This window comes from Artibeus jamaicensis, unplaced genomic scaffold, assembly GCF_021234435.1.
Source record: "Artibeus jamaicensis isolate MK-2021 breed Jamaican fruit bat unplaced genomic scaffold, CSHL_Jam_final contig_1803, whole genome shotgun sequence".
Taxonomy (NCBI): domain Eukaryota; kingdom Metazoa; phylum Chordata; class Mammalia; order Chiroptera; family Phyllostomidae; genus Artibeus; species Artibeus jamaicensis.
This window is the reverse complement of record NW_026521356.1, coordinates 2273102-2291275: the sequence shown is the minus strand read 5'-3', so window position 1 is coordinate 2291275 and position 18174 is coordinate 2273102. Positions and strand designations below refer to the sequence as shown.

The window sequence follows — 18174 nt, the reverse complement described above, 5'->3', positions numbered from 1 at the left end:
ATCATTTGGGGGTTCAATGACCTCAGTCTGTCACTGCTGATTTTTGTCAGGGCTCTGATCTCTTAAATAGGGATGGAGGGTTGGATGCTTTATAATGCATAGGGCCACTTTTAAACTCACTCATTATTTTAAGCTGTATGAAACTGTGTCAAATAAGAAAGATGGTTTTGATTTGTCATAATCTTAAGATAAACCCAATGTTCGACCGTTTGGTGTGAAACACATATGCTTCTAGGTTGTATTAATAAAGGTATAGTGTGTAGATCAAAGGAGGTGATAGATCCACTGCACTCTGCAGTGATCAGACCACAGTTGGTATTTGTTCTAGAAGCTACTTTTTATAAGGAACATTAGTAAAATGAAAAAGAAATATTTAGAAAATGGTAACTGGGATGGTCGGGCATCTGAAACTATGCCATATGAGAAATATCTGAGGTGACCTGAGACAATTAGGTGGAGAAGAAAACATTTGGAGGGAGAGGGGGTATGAAGATAATGGCTGTATTAAAAAATCTAAACATTGTCCTATGGCTGAGGAAACATTTGTTTTTGCCCTACTGCTGAGGGCAAAGGCAAATTGAATGAAGGCAGACTTGGGGCTCAATATGAGGAAGAAACAGCTCATAATGAGGACTGTCTCAACGTGGATTGTGTTGTCTCAAAATCGACCAATTTCCTGGCAAAGCAGTGAGCCCCTTCCTGAAAAGCTGGGTGACCCCATGTCGGGTTGTTAGAGGGAGAATTCCTGCCCTGGGGAAGGGATTCCTCCATCTCTAAAGCTCTAGAATTCCATGCTTGAGAAGGGGCAAAACAGCAGCCCTGGGTTTGTTTATCTCCAAGGCCTCAGCATGCGGCTAAAATGTCAGTTCTGTGTACATTACATCTGCGGGATGTGACCTGGCCCCTGGGGGAGTCTAAGAAAGCCTGGGAACTTCATTGCTTCCTTGTCTAACATACAGGGTCTGGCGCAAATAACGCCCCTTTTTATTACATAAAAATCTTTTATTACAAAATCATAAGCATGTAATTCTGTAACAATATCACACTCAAACACACTATATGACATTCTAGGTGAAATGTTCACATTGCTGTCCATCTTGTGTAAGACATTCATACACCTTACTGACCACACTCAATGGCATCACTCCTGCCAGATCCTGTATTTCTTTCTCCACACAAAGTGCGTTCTACGCCTCAGGGGCTACAGCTGAACTGAGTTTTCAAAAGTTGTCTACAGCTGAAATGAGCAGACAATAAGGAAGTCACTGGAGACCTTATTGTTCAGCCAAAGTTCTAGGGCACTTCTGGAATGTCATGATTGGGGGGACAGCGGGGATGGCAGAGGTCATTCAGTTTAGCTTTCCACACAACTTAGGAATGTCTTCTACAGAATGGAATGATCATTTCATGTGTCCTGCCTGCCCCATTGATTAAATTGTATATAAGCGATTACTAATGTGTTGACACCTGCTTCTTCATCACTTTCCAGTTTGGGTCTGGTCAGTTCTCTGGAGGAGCATAGAAGAAGGACCCTCTCATTGGCAGTGAGAGCCCTTCATATGTCTCAGGATGCTGTGAATTCTCCACTTAGACCTGTCCTTTCTGGGTTAACGTCATTGGTTCCTTCAGCTCCCCCTCGGAGGCAGCTGTTTCCAGGTGTGTCCCCCACTGGAGAGGACTGTGCACAGAGAGGAAGCTGAGGATTGGGTGGGAGCAGTGACTGCACCCTAATTCCAAGTTGGGAGGGTGGGACTCGGGATGCGTTGAGAGGGAGTTGGGGATGTGGTCGCCTGGCCCGAGGATGAGTACTGGAAGGGCCTGGAGCCAACAGGAACCTGACCCGAAGCACAGGCCAGCTCCAGACCCAGATGGGATCTGCTCCCCACTCTGAAGACAATAATGGCCATTATTGTCTTCATCAGCAGAGTGAAGAGGCTGGGGGTAGGGGTGCTGCTGGGCTGAGACTCCTGTCTGCATTAAATATCGCTGACTTGAATTTAAAAAAAAGCACAGCACATACGTTCTTCAAATAAGAAGACACAGTGCTGTGACAAGGGCAACACACCACTTAGACGCATCCCTTTGTTTAGAGTAGGCCACTGAGGACTTTCTCATGCCCAGGGTCTGGAGAGCCAATGCCACACGGGATCTGGCCCAGGTGCCTTGCAGCGGGAGCCTCCTGTGTGCCTGGTTCCTCTTTCCCAGTGACACTGACGGTGACCTGCTGCCGTCGAGCCTCCTTGACAACCTGCCTTTCCGACCACAGCCTCCCTGACACAGGTGTCCCCGGCTCACATATTGCCCCCAGGAGGTGCTCAGCCTTGCAGGTTGCGACCTGCCCGTCTCTGTTGGAATGACCAGGCTCCCTCTGCCAAACCCTGGGGAAGGTCTTTTGGAGTGACAGGGTTAAGGGCTCTCACAGATGGGATTTTGCCACCAGGACTGAAAGTTCTACAAACTCCCCAAACACACCACCGACTCTTGGAACAATGAGCTATTCCTAGGGGACAAAAGGTTCATCTTTATAATCCTCCATGTTGCTAAAGGTAAGTTTAAAATGTGTTTAATGATGCTCTCTTTTGGTGAATTGGCTCACATCTCTCATCACAGGGCAATTTTTGTTTCTGAGATCTTCCTAAACAAGCTTCTAAAAATAGCCTTATGGCTGATACCTAATTGCATTTTCCAACAGAGCCATTCTCCCTGTGAAGGTAAGTCTCTGCAATCTGCTGAATCTTCTAGCTCCACAGGTTTTGGCAAAGGAAGGAGTTGAGGGGGACAGCAGAATTCGCTCAGCATGCAGCACGCTGTCACCAGCACGGCGATGCATTTTGCTGGTTTTGGCCTGTGTTCCTGGACACATCCCCACCCCGAGCGAGGTACAGTGAAGAGATGAAATGAAAACAGAACTCCCAGCCTGAGGCAGGAGGTGGTCTGGGAGGGAAGCTGGGGCAGGGAGGAGAGCTGGCTTATAGGAGAAGAGTAATTAGTAGTTTTGCCTGCAGTACGTTACGACAGTACATGCCAGAAACATCTCTCCCTTTCTGATTCATTAATTGACAGGATGGGGGGTGGAAGCAGCAGGTAGTGGGGTGGTGTATCATCTATGCTAGTTCGTTACCCCTCGATCTTCCCCAGAGTCTTGAGATGTAGTAAAGCTGATATTATCACATGTCATGGGGAAGCTCCAGAGGAGACACGTGACTTAGGAGTAGCCATGGGCAGGTGTGTGCACTGCACGGTGTATGTGCTGCCCTGTACCAAGTACTGCATATGAAAAGTATTATCACCAAGCAGAAGCAACACATATTTTTTTACATCGATATTCACTCTTCCGAATCAAACAATTTCCCTAAGCTTCACGCTTTATTTTGCATGCATGTTAGTTTGGAATCATTCACCAAGCAAAGCTGCTCGGCTCATGCAGAGCAGCGCTATTCACTTACAACCCCCACAGCTTCTCTGCTGTGGAGCCTTCCTGAGCGTGTCGATGTAGCTGTAAGTAGTAATATTTACGCTCATCCACTATGTGTTGAGCACTATGTTTGAAGTGCTGTGGAGTCTACAGACTGGTGGTAGACTCTATCCTAGCTCAAGAAAGTTCACACGATACAGGGGACAGTAACGGGTGGTTGTGTGCTCTTCCTTTTAAAGCTGGACCCTTGGCTGACCTTGCTCCTTCATTGTGGATGGATCCCTCTCCTGCTGACTCTGTTTGTCTTTCAACACAGCACTGCTGGGCATTTACAACCAATCACTTGGAACTGGATTTGAGGTGAGTCAAACCTCTTTGCCGTTTTGGTTATAGTAGAAAATAATGACAAATTTGTTGACAGAAAAAGTTCAGCTCAAATCCCAATTCTGCTACTTCCTATTTGGGCAGGTTACTTAACATCTCTAAGCCTCAATGTTATCATTTGAAAAATGAGAATAATAATATAACTGTGATAATATCTGCCTTATTGTATCTCAACATTCTTGGGAGAATCAAGAGCTAACGTAGCAGCATAGACGACATGCCTCACGAGCTTTGGGCAGCAAGGCACTTTCAGACATCGGAAGGACACCGTGCACATAAGGTGACAGGTCCTGCAGGCCAGGTAGCTAAAGTCACGTCGATGGTGGAGATGAGTTTAGAGGAGAGAAAGGTGGGTTAGTGACGTGATTACTAAGGGTGAGACTCGAGTGGATCCCTAAAAGAGCAGAGGTGTTAAGGTGGGGTCGGGAGAGTCATTCCAAGCCAAAGAAGACGCTGGGCAACAGGGCGGAGAAGGCCAGGTGCACACTAGTTCGGGGCAGGAGCTAGAAGGGCGGGCTGAAATGGGGGAGCAGGGCTGGGGGAGACCGAGTTCCAGTCCTACTAGAGTCCATCCCAGGTAATCACCGAAACCTCTGGTCCAATCTGTTCTTCTCTTAGGGTGAGGGTCAGAAAAAACAAAACAAAACAAAGAAGAAAAACAAAGCACAAAAAAGAGAAAAAGTCTGTTCCATTCAGCTATACTACTGCAGTATTCCAGTAAAATCAACACAGAGTGAACGTCAGTAGGGGGATTGGGGAAGGGGAGAATACACAGGCTAAGTCTCCTGTCTGAGGGCCCCTTTGAAAGGAAGGTTCTGGTTAGTGGTCCTGAATTAGGGTGTTTATTTCAGCTGTGATGTGGGAAGCCAATTTCTTTATATTAACAGAAGATGGTGATTACTAAAAGGTTACATTCTCTAAAGGCTGTTTGTAGAAATAATGGGATTAGCATAAATGAAATGTGTAATCTTTAGATAAAGTTCCAACAAATAGGAGTGTGTAAATGTTTTGAAGTCTTCAAGTCGGTCATTTCCCTTTCCTCCTTGTTAATTATATCTCATCAGGTTTTATCTAAACTTGCTTCTATAATTTGAATATCTATTGAGATAGGAACCACCTCTTCCCACCATAGCAGTGGTGGATAAAATTTTAAAAAAGAGAGAGGATATCAAGAAAACATTGCTGGATTAGATGACAAGACAGTTCTGAAGACCAGAAGTGGGAGAGAAATGCAAAGTGGCTCATGGAGCCTCAGCCTCAGCTAGCAGGGCTCTGGGTCCTGGCAGAGCTGGGAGGCGACAAAAAGTGCCCTGTGCAAGGCAGGGTGGGGAGCCTGGTTCACAGTCTGAAGCTGCAGGTTGGGGTGAGACCCCCATCCCTCCACGTGTGAGCAGAAGGGGACTGAGGAAGAAAAGTGATGCCAGATGTCACTGGGGGCTGTGGTTCACATTCCCCAGCAAGTCCAAGGAGGAAGAAAGGTACAACGCCAGCCTCTCTCCAGTTTATATGCCAAGCTGTCTACTGACACTGTGACCAAGTCCACCACAGCCCAATACTGCCGCGAGTGTCACTCAAACTGTCATTATTAGAGCTGCTTCCGGCCTCGGGGAATGGCCTCTGGCAGGCAGAGAGGGATGAGCACAAAGGGACAGAGAGAAAGGGAAATAAATAAAATGTGTTTTATTAAAAATGGGCCTGCCCACCAAAATGCCAAAATATATGAAGAAATCTAACGCTGTAGAAAGATAGCAAAATCAATAGTTGGGACATGAATTCATTACAGATGAAAGTAATTTCCTGGACAGGCGGGTCAAGACACTTATTGATGGGGCAGCACAGAGGGTGAATTAGTCTTGCTCTCCAGCCCGCGGCCCGCGTCCTCATCATTCTGCACGTCTGTGCGCCTGCGGTCTTGTCCCTGAGCCCAGGCCCCACCCCACCCCCACTCTCCGTGAGAGTGCGCTTCCGCAAACATGTACTTTCATTGCATGGGTTCTTACGGTTTGTTGTAAAGTTTTAAAGGTATGAAGGTAAAATTATGTGACAGCTCTCGTTCTGTTTCTTAATCATCAGTACTGTTTTTGCCATCTACTCACTTTGCTGTATGTGTATCTAATTCTGTTTCTAAGAGCTACACGCACCCTACAGTGTGTACCTCAAAACTTTATTTTTCTCCCCTGAGGTTTGAACGACTGGATTTCCTCCCACTCCCACGAGTGCAGATCGTGCTCGGATGGCCGTCCTGGAACGTGCAGTCCGACCCATCTGCCGTCGCAGCAGCGCTGCGCCCTTATTTGGAGGTGCTGCTCTCTCTCCATAAGGGCTGTGCCGGTCTACACTTCCAAGTCAGATGTTAAAACAGGTGTGTTGTGAATACCTAGAGATTAATGCAGGTGTAGGTTCTCTTTAAAAGAAATAAGAAATCATGCAACAAATGGGTATAAATAATAAGTGAATAGGAAAGAAATGTTGAAATAAAAATTTAGAGTGATTGAAACAAAAAAAGCAATAAAAGAAATAAGAGAATAAACCACAGACTTGACATATTTTAAAGAGAAATCAGTGAATTAGAAGATAATATAGAAAAACTCATCTAAACATAGTATAGAAAGCAGAAAAGATAAAAATGAGAAAAAGCAGTTAAAAGTCACAGACAAGAGATTGAGAACCTCCATCATCCATCTAGTATGAGTTCTAGAAGAAAAGAATGGGCAATGAGGAAGAAGGAATATTTGAAAAGATAGCAGTCGAAATTTTCCAGAATTGAAGAAAGACATGAGCTCCCTCGTTGAACATGTACTCTGAGTATTGGGCCAGATAAATATAAATAAACCTGCCCCTAAACATGGCATAGTGAAACTGCACAGCTTCAGGGAAGAGCCACTGTCACCAGCTTCCAGGCAACCTGCCCCGGAACCACTTGAACCATCCTCTAAGGTGAGGTGGCCCCCACCTCAGCGACAATAGGTGCCAGGAGTCAACGAGGGAAATAATGTTCACTTGAATTTTACAGATAGTCAGACTGCTATTCATAGGTGAGGGCACAATAAATACATTTCCTGTGACAAGGGGCCTAAGAGCACATGCCACCCACAGAACCCCTGCCCCAAAGAGAACTCAACTGAAAGGCAACCAGACATGAAGTTTAAGTGCATGCACTCTGGAGCCAGGATCCCTGGTTCGCATATCAGCTGGGTCACTGATTCTGCTCATAGTTTGGGAAATTAATAGCAGGGATAATAATAGTATCTGCGGCGAGGATTGCATTAGGTCACATATGTCACTAGAAGAGTGCCTGGCATATAAGCTGTGTTGGTGTAACGAGTTATTGTTGTGATCAGTAAGAAGAAAAATAAACACAAATAGTAGGGTAAAAGAAACAATGATGAGCATGAAAACAAAATATTTAAATAAAAATATTTAAGTGTTGACCATAAAAACTCTGTGTGTGTGTGAGAGAGAGAGAGAAAACTAACCCTTTATGCAATAATACAAGATGGAGATAAAGTGAGGGGACGTCCAATGGGGAGTTAACATGAGCTACAGCTCTGGATGTGGGTGGAGGGAGGGTGCCTTTGGAACGACTACAGACATTGTTGTAGTTAATTTGTAACTTAAGAAAAATAATACAATAATAATAAAAATATATCATATAAAGACCAAATAGAGGATCAGAAAAAAGATGGGGGATGGTTGTGGGGAGAGAATGACAAAATTTTAAGAATTCAACAAAGCAAGAAAAGAGAAAAAGGAAACAAAAGAGACAATGGGGGAAAAAGGGGTAACTCCTCCTGTTTGTGGTCAAACAAACGATGCCCAGAGCCTTACATGGGTATTTGCACGTGTGCATGTGTGCAGATATATGATCGTATGCCCAGGGGGGTAACAGGAGTGGATGTCCACAGAGCTGCTGTGATGGGTCACCTGAGGGTGGAACATGACTTGGGTAGAAGAGGCAGAGCCAAGTAAGATGAGAAAAAAATCATACTTTAATAAGTATGTCTGATTTATGATTTATATGGAAGTATATTTGTATGTATTGATAAGAAGAAGTGAAAAATTAAAGTCCCACCGCAACACACTTCCTTGAGAGGAAAATGCAATATCATACAGTATGCTGAAAACTGTGCTTGGGCATCCGTCACACATGTGATGGCATCTGTCATGTGTGCTGACAAATATTCACAACCCGAGTCTCAGTGACGGGGCTGGGGCAATGAGGAGAGTTTCTGCTTGTTTGTCAGAGCTCTGCTATTGCCCAGGAGCCTGCTGATGAAGGAGGAGGAGGGTGGAGACTCAGGGAGCCCGGAACAGCAGCAGCAACCCATTGGCCTGGGCTGGGCAGCCCCTAAGGAGTCTCAGTCCCCTGGGAGAGCAGAGGAAGACAGATCCTTCCCTGGGTTCTCCAAGGAGAAAAGTTCAGAGGAGAAGCATTGAAGGAAAAGCCAGGAATGGTCTAAATTCTGGGCAAATATTTTTAAGCCTTCTCATACCAAAATGACACTTCAATTGTCCAGAATTCAAGATTCTTCTTCCATTTAGTATGCCTAACACCATATTTGGTAATGTTATTAAGTCACAGAGAGAGGAAAACCGGTTCATTCTTAAAAATAATAATTTCAAGATTAACATTGTAACTTGACTTGATTCCTCCCACACACTCCTCCCCCTCTACCCAGGATTTTCTCAAGAGTGCCCATCACCTTGACCTTAGTCTTGTAGAGGAGGATGTGCCTCATAATTGATGAGCAGCATCTCAACTCAGGATGAAAACACCAGACAGCAGTCTGGGCTTTCCAGATAGTTCCTTTCTTATCACATTTTGGGGAGTACTCTCATTTTTTAAAAAATGACCAAATTATACCATGTGTGGGAGACCTGATTTCTTCTCCTATGGGATTTTTATTCTGGCTACCCAAGTAATCATCATAATGATGCTAGATTAGTGCATTTTGTCTGAAGCTCAGGCATTTGGCTCCGCATATGCTTAATTAAGCTAAGGAGCTTATTAATATCACTATTCCAGTATGTGATAATATTCCATAAACATGTTCAGAGAATTAAGTAACTGAGCTCATTTGTTAACAGCTCAAACAAATGTGCAAGTAGGTAAGTGTAGGAAAAATTTCAGCTCAGCAACCAGCATGAATTGTTAAATACTAAACACCTCAGGGAGCTGAGGGCTCACGATTATGTTGGCATCCGCCCAACAGTTGTTACTTTAGATGCTCAGATGTTCTCATCTCAGCCAGGGAGAGACATAACCAGCTTCCAGGACCTGCCCTGGAGGAGTAGCTGCAGACCACAGTCCTTCCTTCCGTTTGGAGATATGGCTCCGGCTGCCAGGGACGCCCCCTGTGGTGAGGGGAGGGCCCACACAGCATGGCCTTGGACTTTCATTCTTGCTTTTAAGCCCAGAGGTGCCAGAGGGTACACTCCCAGGGGTGCTCTTCTGTTCCAGTGAGGGTGGGGGTAGGTACATCTCACCTCTTCCCGATGGCCCCTCTCACACTGGGGGCTGGTTTGTATGGGCCCCTTATTGACTGTGGAGGTAAAGGGCAGGGTTCACTTACAGCTGTGAGATAAACCCTAAGCACAAAAATGTTTGACTTGGCAGTATACATAGTACTTGGATGGATTAAAATATGCAAACAGAGCCCTGGCTGGTGTAGCTCAGTGGATTGAGCGCGGGCCTATGAAGCAGACAATCGTGGTTCGATTCCCAGTCAGGGCACATGCCTGGGTTGCAGGCCAGTTCCCAGCAGGGGACGCACGAAAGGCAACCATACATTGATGTTTCTCTCCCTCTCTCCTTCCCTTCCCCTCTAAAGATAAATAAATAAAATTTTAAAAAAACATGCAAACAATGAGTTTTACATGGCTCTTTGATGTAAGTAATAAACATACTGCAAGAGAAAGCTTGATCCCACTCACTTAATTTAAATCAGTAGAAGGAAACATGCCCCAGTTAAGGCTTGTGGCTGGTCAAGTCATCAGCTAGCCTGTGAAATAACAGAATTGGTGCTTCTTGGTGTGGGAACTGGTCTCCAGTAGCAGAGGCTGGAGATGGGGAGAAATGTGTCAATGAGTTTATAAATGAGAGTCAAAACCAAATGGAAATGGTTTCAGCTTTCAGGTTCAAAGGTCATTTCTTATGTGCTATGTGTACCTGTTGCTTCTTTCAGGTGCAGTGGGCCAGGCCCTCCATCTAATCCACATGGGGTCCTGTGCTCAGTCTGCACAGTCACCTTACTGTGGGTGGGGGACAGGGGGCTGGGATATATTAGTGGAACTCGGGGTGCTGAGTCCCAGGAAAGGGGCCAGTGGAGACCCTGGGGAATCACAGTGGAAGTGGGAAGCCAGAGAAGGATGCCAGACCAGAAGGATGTCTGGTCTTCAGAGACCACTGAACTGTCATGCAGGCTCACTCGGGAGGAGGAGAAATGGGAAATGGCAGGAGAAATAGTAGAGGGAATCATGGGCCTGGAACAGTGAAAAGAACATGGGCTTTGGGAACAGGTGCCACTTACTACCGTTGACCTTGGGCTACTTAATCCCCTTGGGCTTCATGCCTTCATTTAAATAGGAAAGTAACATCTTCATGGCAAGGGTGCTGCAAGAATTAGAGAAAATGCACGTAAAGCACCCAGCACAGCGCCTGGCATGTACTAGGTGCACAGTAAGTGGGGGTAATGATGGTGGTAGTGGAAAGAGTGATTACCACAGTGGAAGGAGGTTGCAGTGCTTAGAATACAGGTAATAATACTGTGTGGAGGCCAGAAAAACGTAAAGCCACTGCAATTGTTTCCAAGGCCTTGATTATGGTCAAATATGATATTGATACAGGGTGCAGCCAAGGGGGGCCCCCAAAAAAAGATTTGGAATGGTGTCCAGAATTCAAAGTGTATAGGAATATTGGAGAGACATATAAGATGCCCTCATTCCCCTCCCCCCCTGCCCCGCACCCCCCTCACCAGGGGGAAGAAACAAATAGAGCCAGGGTCATTTAGAGTTGTTTTGCAGCTAACCTCTGGAATGATTATTTAACATATCTATAACCTTTAACTGGTTTCATAGATATGTTAAATAGCTGTGGCCAAGTTTTGAGCCAGGGAGAAAGGAGTGGCTTCAGATTGTAACTAGGGGCTGCGCCCCTGAGTGAGAGGGCCTGCATGAGAGCTTGGAAAAAGATGGGCTCCGGGACATGAAGGGTAACTGCCCAGGTGAGGGGAGAGCCACGCGGTTTGGAGCAGAGTGAGGACGTCTGCAGTCATGTAGGGGAGAGCCACTCGGTTTCAGCAGAGTGAGGACCCCCTCTTGGTGAGGTGAAAGAGGGAGCCACGTGGTTTTGGCAGAGTGCGGACCCCTCTTTCCCAGGTGAAAGGGAAAACCATGCAGCTTTGCCAGAATGAAGATCCCTGCAGCCAGGTGAAGAAGAAAGACACATGCTTTTGGTGGAGTGCGGACTCCTGCAGCTTTGGTAGAAGAGGCCCACGCGGCTTTGGGGTGCCCCTTTGGCCGCGTGGCCTGGAAAGCAGGGGAGACTTTGACTGGAACTGGGTACAAAGAACTCTTGCCAGTGGACCATGAGAGGGTACCACGTGATTTTTGGATTAACTCGAGAGCCTGCACGGTGACACAGCTGATGGTGCCAGTGGCTTGCAACACAGACGTGTGTTCTTTTTCTGATTTATGGTACCCAGAGTTGGGACAGTGGGAGAAGGGAGCGCTGTGTGGGTGTAGGTGTATACCCTAAAGGACTATGATATTTTAGTGGAGGCATTAGGTCTGAATAGCATTAAATAAACATTTTGTTTCCTTTTCACAAATCTCTGGCATTGAGAGATGTCTTTCCAATTGGCGGCGGACAGAAGAGCCCAGTAGATATGAGTATTCTGTCCTTGGGAGCGGCCCCTGTTCTTTAGCAGTTTTTGGCATCCCTAGGTGGGCCAAATACTGCCCCCCCTTGGACTTCTTGTTCTGTAACAATATGACATTGGCATTTTCCCCTGTTCTCTTTTCTAAAAGCATCTTTAAGCCTAAATTAATAAGTTATCTTGGGTCCAGTGGACTAAACTGAAGGGGCCTCTATCCTCCAGTGGGGACAGTCACATGTCCTTGCAGTAGCCACAACTCGGCTTCACAAAGCAAAGCTTCAGTGTTCGGGAGTCAGTGACTCCAACTACAGCTTTTTATAGATGTAGGACTCCATGCTACACTTCTGTCTTCCAGTCAGTTACTTACCCTCAAATTCACCACTGCTTTCAATAGTAACAGGGTCTTTCATTTCCAAGTTTATATAGTCAAATATGATTGATTTCTGGAATTGGAAGTAAATGACTTCTTAATAAGCTTGCTTGAAATGTTGGTAATAATAGTCCTGTTTTCAGAGCTTGGAATGACTCCCACCATCATCCTTTAGTTTTTTGTTTTTTTTTTCTTCTAGAAAATAATACTAAAGCTCTTTCTCTTTTTGTTTGTATTATGGCAAAACATCATCACAGAGGAGAGGGGGAGCAGGAGAGAGGCGCAGAGAGACTCGCTGACAATGGCAAAGAATGATTTTCAGGAATGATGTGCTTCAGAGGGAACAGTGTCTCCTCCCTGAACTTGAGTCCTGCTTACATGAAATGCTGGTATACGTGGCTCTGTTTCTGTACCGATTTCACGCCCAGTGTGTCACCTGGGCATTTTGGAGAAGTGAAGAGTAAGGAAACCCAGGGAGTTAGGACTAGAATTAGGATGCAAAGCAGATAGCAAAACCAGAGGGAGGTGTTTGTGATGAAGCTTTGGGAGAGGTGAAGGAAGGTGAAGGAAGGTGAAGGAGGAAGAACTACGCTTTTTTGTAGGAGACCATTAGGCATGGCGTGGGTCCAGCCCCCAGTGGCAAACATTTACTGCAAAATAACTTCCTAAAAGCCATGCTAAACCTTCCAAGGATGAGTATAACCTGTTCAACGACTTTTGCCTTTTCATTTGCAAATATCCCTCTTCTGTGATGTGATTAGCGGCATTGGCTCCTTTGTTTTCTGTAAAAGGTAACCACCTAAAGCGAACCTGTGCATAGCAAATGAGGACCATCATGTAATGTGCTGAGAAACCCAATAAAGGCCAGTCATGGCCGAGGCCGAGGCTTTTGCTCCCCTTGAGAGAAAGGCCATGCTGTCCCTTTCCCTACACTGGACTTGGTAGTCTGTGTGCGTGTCTCATTTCATCCATAATGACGCGGACACTGTGGGCCGGTGTCCGCATTACTTTTTCACTCATCAAAAGGTGCAGGGAAGGGGGGAACTGGAACCTGTGTAACGGGCTGATGGCACATGCTCAGGTGTAGCATCTTTGAGTAGACAAATCCTAGCAATAACATCAGGAAGGCAGCGAACACTCAGTGAGAAGAAACACAGATGCCGGGAAGGAATTGCCATAATATGCAAAGATAAGGACAATTTACAAGCTTAATGTTAAAACTTTAGGGAAGAGAAATCCTGAAAAATTTTCAGTGTGTAAGGAGCCCCTTGTGACAAATTGAAGATGAATTAGATGTTGTTATATGTTCTTTAGTGTATTGGCATTAGCGTTTTGGTGATTATAAAAATATTTGTAGGGTCTTTCATAGATTTGCTTTCATACAATCTTATTTTTCACATAAAGGCCTAATTCTGAATTATGGCTTTTCCTATCCATTGCGGCTGGGGATGGATGGACAACTGTACTCTGTGTATTAGACAGTGACGGTGACATCCCAGGGCACAGTGATTGCTGAGAATTCTCATTTCAGCAGAACCAGCTTCTCTTTCAGCTCATGGGCTACACTGGTCATCAGCTGCTCTGGTGTCTAACAGGTGCCAGAAGGACAGTAGACCTTCACATTCTTTGAGCTTGGAAATATCAAAAACTTCACAATTAGGAGCAACCTCTGCCTTTTACGGGAGAGTCTGGATATTATCTTTGAGGCAAAGGCACCTCTGTTTGAGATATAATCATTTAATGGGCCACCTGAGGTCTGTACATAGAAAGTTAAGTTTAACCATTCTTTGGGAGGCTCTAAAAATGAAAATAACTTAAATGCAGGTGCTTCAGACTACAAGTTAGGTGTCCTGAGTTCAGAAACACAGGTTGGGTATTTCTAGATTGGGTATTTCTTTAGCAGAACTATGTTTCCACATGGCTAGAGAATTTTTTTTCTCTAAATATGCATGTACATTGTCCTATGCCTAAAAAGTAGTGTTTGGCCCTGGCTGGTGTGGCTCAGTGGAGTGAGTGCCAGCCTGTGAACCAAAGGGTCACAGGTTCAATTCCCAGTCAGGACACATGTCTAGGTTGTGGGCCAGGTCCCCTCTAGGGGGCGTGTAAGAGGCAACCACACAATGATGTTTCTCTCCCTCTCTTTCTCCCTCCCTTCCCTCTAAGACTAAATAAATATATATTTTTAAGTAGTGCTTGTGCTTGAATGGTGTGATGGTTAATTTTATGGGTCAACTTGGCTGAGGTATGGTATCCAGATGTTTGGCCAAACACCAGTTTAGATGTTACTTTGAGATGTGATTAACATTTCCATCAATAGATTTTCAGTAAAGAAGGCTACCCTCCATAATGTGGATGGCCCTAATGCAACCAGATGAAGACCTAACAGAAAAAAGACCGAGGTCTCCTGAGCAAGAAGAAACTCCTGACTACCTTGAGACTTGAGCTGTAACATCACCTCTTCCCTGGGTCTCCAGATTGCAGACCTGCCCTGCAGGTGTTGAACTTGCCAACCCCCACGATCATACAAGGGAATTCCTCAGAATACATCAGTCTCTCCTCTCTCTCCATCTCTCTCTCTATATATATGTACATATATGTTCTCTCTCTATATATTTTATCTATCTATCTATCTATCTATCTATCTATCTATCTATCTATCTTTCTATCTATCTCTATGGTCCTGTTTCTCTGGAGAACACTGACTAATACAGAGGGTACGGGTGTGTAATACTGCCCAAGCACTTGTTCTAGCACTTTGGAAGCAGAGGACAGACCACAGTGAGAGGGACATGCAGGCCTTAATCTTGTTCTCACTTTGCATGTGAATGGAGGTTCTCATTCAGGTAACTAATCATGCTTATAATAACAGGGGAAAGGCATTACTGGTATTTAGTGGGGTGGTCCTGGTCCTGTACAATAAAGAATGGCCCCTCGCAACAGGCCAATGGCATTCCCATTAGAAAACATGACATCTGATGAACAATATGACAAGGAGCCACTTGGATTAGTGACTTGCTTATGTCATTTAAGACTAAGTAGCCCAGAGTTTGGAAAAACAAAGTGCTATGAACTATTCGGTGGGGCTACGAGCCCAGACAATGGCCTGGAGAGAGTGAATGTATAAAGAGACAGGTGGGCCTGGAGGCCAAAGTAGGTGGCTGCTTGGAGCACCTGGCTGAAGGGACAAAGGCCACCAAGAATGAGGCCTCAGAGCCACTGGGTCAAGACCCTCAGAGTCCCACTTCTAAAGTAGTTTTTAGCTACTTTCCCAGGAACATTTCCATTGGCCCCAAGCCTTTGGTAAAGTCTGTAGAAGTCAGCTTCGCCTAGTTAGATGTGGTAGCCAGGGAAACAGGGCCCCTGAGGCCAGGGCAGTGGCCACTGGCATGCCACCAGCAGAGGACAATGGGCCCAGCCAACCAGCAGCACAGAGGAAGATGAGGAAGGTAGGTGCACACGACAGAGCATTCAAGAGGCAGTTCTCAACAGGGACTTTCGCCAAGATGGAGGCATAGGTGGAAACATTGAGTCTTCTCCCACAACCAAGTTTAAAAACAACAAAGTTTTAGCAACAAAAACGCAGCCAAACCACAAAAAATTGAACTATACGGAAGTCTGACAATAACAAACCTTTCAGCCAAACCAGTAAGAGGGGCAGAGCCAGCAGCGGAGCGGGGTCAGGCAGGAAAGATCCACCAGACCGACCCAGCTTGAGACCCAGGCATGCAGGCAGCCATGGGCGGATCCCAGGTGTGGAATAGCAGCAGGCAGACCCACTGAGGGCGCAAGGCGGTGGACCCACTGAGGGCTGACGTCAGTCACACATTCCCACTCAGATAAACTGGTGAAGGAGCAAGCAGTGAGACGAACCTCGCAGGCCCCAGCGGCGGGAAGCAGCGGAGGGGACCGCTATTGTCCCTCTCTGACCCCACCCCCACATACAGCATCACAAACCAGTGACCTGGGTGGCCCTGCTCTGGTGAACACCTAAGGCTCCACTCCTCATACCTAACAGACATGAACAGAGCAAAACATTATGGCTCCAGAAGAACTCAAAGCCCCAGAGCCAATATCTCTAAGGGACCAAGAAGCAGCAACACTTTCAGATGCACAGTTCAAAACACTGGTGATCAGGATGCTCACAGAACTGGTTGATTTTAGTCACAAATTAGAGGAACATATGAAGGCTAAACTAGTTGAAATGAAGGGAAACGCACAGGAAACCCATAGTGATGGAAAGGAAACTGGGACTCAAATCAAAGGAGTGGACCAGAAGGAAGAAAAAAAATGACCAAACAGAAAAGGATGAAGAAACAAGAATTCAAAAAAATGAGGACAGGTTCCTAGAACCTCCAGGACATCTTTAAACACTCCAACATCTGAATTATAGGGGTACTAGAAGGGGAAGAGGAAGAGCGACAAGTGGAAAACTTATTTGAACAAATTATAAAGGAGAACTTCCCCAATCTGGCAGAGGCAATGGACTTCCAGGAAACCCAGGAAGCTCAGAGAGTCCCAAAGAAGTTGGACCCAAGAAGGAACACACCAAGGCACGTCATCATTACATTAGCCAAGATTAAAATGAAGGAGAGAATCCTAGAAGTAGCAAGAGATAAGGGGACAGTCACCTACGAAGGATTTCCCATCAGATTGTCAGCGGATTTCTCAAAAGAGACCTTACAGGCAAGAAGGGGCTGGAAAGAACTATTCCAAGTCATGAAATCCAAAGACCTACACCCAAGATTGCTCTATCCAGCAAAGCTTTCATTTAGAATGGAAGGACAGATAAAGTGCTTCTCAGATAAGATCAAATTCAAGGAGTTCGTCATCACCAAGCCCTTATTATATGAAATGTTAAAGGGACTTACCTAAGAAAAAGAAGATAAAAAAGATGAACAGTGAAAGGACAGCAAACTCACAGTTATTAAGAACCACACCTAAAACAAAAGCAAACTAAGAGGACAGCTAGATCAGGAGCAGAACCATAGAAATGAAGATCACATGGAGGGTTAGCAACAGGGGAGTGGAAGAAGGAGAAGGGGGGAGAAGGTACAGAAAATAAGTAGCATAGATGGTAGATAGAAAATAGATAGGGGGAGGGCAAGAATAGTAGGGGAAATATAGAATCTAAAGAACTTGAGACACGTGGTCATAAACTAAAGGGGGAATGGTGGGAGGGGTGTGCAGGGTGGAGGGAAATGAAGAGGGGGAAATAGAACAACTGTAATGACATAATCAATAAAATATATATTTTTTAAAAAAGCAGTTCTCGGAGACCATCTCAGGAAGAGTCTGGGGACTAGTTTTAAATTGGACTAATTTTTAGCAGTAAAGCCAGTAGGGACTTTGGCTCTAACAATTTGGGAATAAAAAGGAGGCACACCCCTCTCTGGCTGTCACAGGTTGGTGAGACCAGGGCTGTCTGAGACTCAATAGGAAAAGTTTCCTCCAGCGCAGCTCCTACTCCAGGAACAAGAACAAGTGACTTACATGGGAGGGCGGGGGGTGAGAGAGCCAGGCAAACTGGAAGAGGACCACATTCTTTCAAATAACCTGGATGGTCATATTCCTAACTGATGCCAACTTGAACTCACAAACTGCTGAAGAAATAAAATCTGGTTAAATTTGTTCATTTTCACCCTTTTTAGAAAATTTCAAAAGCCAATATTTTGCAGACAGCTCTATGCTAGACACTCTGACAGGCCTCATGGGGTCCAAAATAAACATACCTGATCTAGATTCAGTCTCATCAGGGGGCCCAGGAAGCAGCCAAGGAATTAAGAGAGGAATCCAATGATCGTTTCTTGTTTCAAAGGGCCTCAACTGGAAATAACTCTGGCTTTGGAGGATTCGTGTGAGTGAGGTAGGAGGGAGGACGGAGCTGTGGGGAGAGTTTATGGATCCGCGCAGGTTTATTTAAAAGGATTTTGATGCTGACATTGGAGAAAAGATCGGACTCCTGCTTCATGGTGATGAATATTTATAATCTTTTCAGAGTCAATACCAGTGAAGAGTGAAGATATGTGACATGCAGTTTCTGGTAAGAACTTTGCCCTGGGCCTTAGAACATTGTCTGCTGGAGACAGTCTGCTTGAGGTAATGATTTTCCGTACCACAGAATTGCAGAA

The 18174-nt window shown here is 45.4% G+C and overlaps 1 protein-coding gene across 1 annotated transcript in view; it reads right to left on the bottom strand.

Annotated features, from left to right (window-relative positions):
* KIF6 (kinesin family member 6) overlaps nt 1-18174 on the bottom strand; it is a 425073-nt gene that overhangs the window by 40367 nt on the left and 366532 nt on the right. The window lies entirely within an intron of this gene.